The sequence below is a fragment of the Urocitellus parryii genome, chromosome 10 (genome assembly GCF_045843805.1).
Source record: "Urocitellus parryii isolate mUroPar1 chromosome 10, mUroPar1.hap1, whole genome shotgun sequence".
Taxonomy (NCBI): domain Eukaryota; kingdom Metazoa; phylum Chordata; class Mammalia; order Rodentia; family Sciuridae; genus Urocitellus; species Urocitellus parryii.
In genome coordinates, this window is record NC_135540.1 from 93,173,373 (window position 1) to 93,176,932 (window position 3,560).

Below are 3,560 nucleotides of genomic sequence, written 5' to 3' on the forward strand. Positions count from 1 at the left end.
CCATTCCTCACACTATTCTAAAACTTTTAACATAAGATAGTTGTATTGCACATGCAGGATAATCCATTCTTAACTGCAGGAGAGCATGTATAATCATGAAAGAGTCATTACACATACACAAGCAGGAAGTCATCTAATGATTTTTCAAAGTCATCTTTGATTTTTCTACTTGGCATCCAGGTATACTAAATGTTCACTTATGTATTTACTTTTATGCGTACAAGTTACTTTTTAAACAAATAATGATTTCTTCTTGGATATTTGCAAGAGCAGAGGGAATTCAATGTGAAAGGAAGCCTTGCATTTCATCAGGATGTCTATGAAAATGACTGTAGTTCTGCTCCTGTTACAGCTATTACATTTGGTTCTGGAAGTTGTGGAAAGGTCCTGGTGTGGGCAATGGAATACAACCACTGGATCAATATGAGGACAATACCGGAGGAGCTCACACAGAGGGGGCATGAGGTGACTGTTTTGAGACCTTCAGGTTCCATTTTTGTGGTTGATGACAAATCATCTGCCATTAAGTTTGAGAACTGTGCTTCATCATTTTCAAGAGAATATATAGAGAATTTTATACTCAATCACTTGGTATAATTATTTATGAAACAGTGAAAAATCCATTCTGGAAATATTCAAGATTTCAAAAAATTATGGGTCAGTTTTCTGACGAAGTAGAGACTATATGTAGAGATGCAGTTTTGAACAAGAAACTTATGGCAAAACTACAAGAATCAAGGTTTGATGTCATTCTTTCAGATGCCATTTCTCCCTGTAGTGAGCTGCTGGCTGAAATTCTTCAAAAACCATTTGTTTACAGTCTCTGCTTATCGCCTGGTTACAAATTAAAAAGTATAGTAGGGTACTACTTTTTTCTCCTTCCTATATGCCTGTTATATTTTCAGGATTAAGCAATCAAATGACATTTGTTGAGCGGGTAAAATATATGCTCTACATTCTTTATTTTGATTCTTGGTTCAAATTATTTAATGAGAAGAGATGGAATAAGTTCTACAATGAGATACTGGGTGATTTGCAAACATGTTCTCCCATTTCAAAGTGGAAAATCCATCTACTATAGAGAGATCCAACAGTTTCTTCATAGTGCACTTTGAAGCATGAAAATGTTTCATTTTAGTTAAATAATTCTTTAATTATTAAATTGCCCCAATTCAAATGGAAATGCAATGTAAAGTACAAAGTGCCTAGCATATCTACAATCAATTCAACATTCATCACAATGATAGGTAATATTACTGTATAAGGAAAACTTCACCTAAAGGAACACTTTAATAATGCGTGAACAAAAACAAAATAGTAATAAGATTCAATGGAATATTGCTTTTAAAGTATCAAGAAGTAAATAGAATGGGAATGAAACATAGGTCAGAAAAACAGAAAATGAATCTAAAATTAAATAGTTAATTCAACTGTGAAGGTAAACCAGAATTATTATCAAAGACCATATTTTTAAAACTAACTCAACTAAACCTTGTTTATAAGACATAATAAATTTAAGCATATAATAAAACCATGAGTGAAAATGTAAGACAAGTCCCAATGAAGCCATAATCAATGTAAGCTATTTTACTTCTACTACTATTACCAAAATAGTCCAAAATAACCTCTAAAATTAAATACTAATAATTATTCAAATATTATTTCATAGGCCATTCCAAACAATACCATTCTAAATTTTATGCATCTACTAAAAAGAGTAAACAAGCCTAAATAACAAAAAGAAAGTATACACAGAATGTGTAATAATAAGTGATTTTGAACACTTTTGTAATAACTCAGAAATCATTTTAAAAATTAATAAATACAAGTGCATATGAAATTTGTAGAATCTGATAAATATAGCTTAAGTGATGAATGTATATTTATGCCATAAAACCTACTCAGTACATTTTTAAAAAACAAAATCATAAATAATATATTGTTCAAACATGCAGTAATTAAGTGAGAAAACAAGTATATAAATATCTAACTGGATATTAATCTAAATACATGGGGAGCCATATGAAAATTTTGGTCACATCAGTATTAGAAGCTGACATGTGTTTAATCAAAAAGGATCTTTCTGGGTATTGAGTGAAAATATACAGCAACAGGTAGAATAGAAGAGCAAAATAGAATTGATGGAAGTCATTTCACCAACATGACACAATACCTCTCCAAAAACGTCAAGATGATCATTTTTAAATAGTGTTTAACCATATCACTTACCACACTGAAAATTGCATACTTCCACTTGGTCCACTAGGTAATATTACCTTTCCCACCTGACCTTCCATTTTCACTTTGGAAAATATTTGTCCAACACCAATCTCCAACTTAAGGAGCTTGAATGACTTCAAACCCATTCTATACAATCACCATTTTAATTACATTTAAACTTTGAAATGGAAGTCAATAAATAAATCACCATCTTAGAAGCTGAATTTCTCAAGACAAAAGAATTTAAAAAAAATACTTCTATGGCTGTTCTATGACACTTATTTGACCCAGTTTTGTGAAACTTTCAAAGAACCTTTCAGGGACTTGAAAATTTAGGCCAATTAATTTGTTTTAAATATTGGTATCTTATGATTGTCCTATAGATATAAAGAGAATGTTATGAGATTATCAAGAATTCACCATGAACAGCCAGTGAAGCCTCTGGATGGAGTTTGTCATGTGCCATAAAGGAGCTAAACACCTTCAGGTTGCTCCCCGTGACCTCTCCGGGTTCCAGTATTACTCTTTGGATGTGTTTGGGTTCCTGCTGGCCTGTGTGGCAACTGGGATGTTCATCATCACCAAATGCTGTCTATTTTGTTGTCGGAAGTTTGCTAAAACATGAAATAAGAAAAAAGTGGAGTAGTTTATTAGTCCTGAACCTGGAGTCCTGACAAATGGGCCTCTTCCAGTTTACTTCAGCAATAAGATGTTACAATGCTAGAATCCTTCCTGTTTGTGAAGAAACAAATGTTTACAACCTACCTAATCAAGTCAAAGTTTCTTTTCCAGAAATTTAATTCCTAGTTAAGGGATATATAAACATCTCAGGGGGTAGGAAATCAAACTCTGCGGAAGATTCAACTATATGACTATATGAACCTATGTAGAAATTTGATATTATAATTTATTAGTCATACCAAAAAAACTTTAAAAACTTAATTACAATTATGCATTGAGACAAAAACAGTAAGGATTCACTCATTATCAGTATGGTTTCTCAAATTCCCAGCCTGCTTAATTTCATTTAGGCACAGAATTTTGTACATTTAACTTTCCTAAAGAAAGACACTTGCGTTTTTTCCAGCTAAGTCATTTCCTCATAAAATGTTTTGTAGAAGTAGAAACATAATGATTCCTATGTACTTTCTACAGCACAATTGAGTCATTGAAGAAAATATTTGGTTTCATTACCTCATTATAGTTATTTACTCTTAATCCATCAAATAAATTGAACTATTTGGCCACTCTCATAATCATGCTTTGGAAATAGACATTAGGTCTCAATTTAGGTTGTGGTAATACAGAACAGGAACAGGAAAGAAACTTGCTAAATTCTT

At 32.0% G+C, this 3,560-nt stretch overlaps 1 pseudogene; it reads left to right on the top strand.

Annotated features, from left to right (window-relative positions):
- Positions 1-313: 313 nt before the first annotated feature.
- On the top strand, positions 314-1,081 carry LOC144249040 (UDP-glucuronosyltransferase 2B31 pseudogene; annotated as a pseudogene).
- Positions 1,082-3,560: the final 2,479 nt, after the last annotated feature.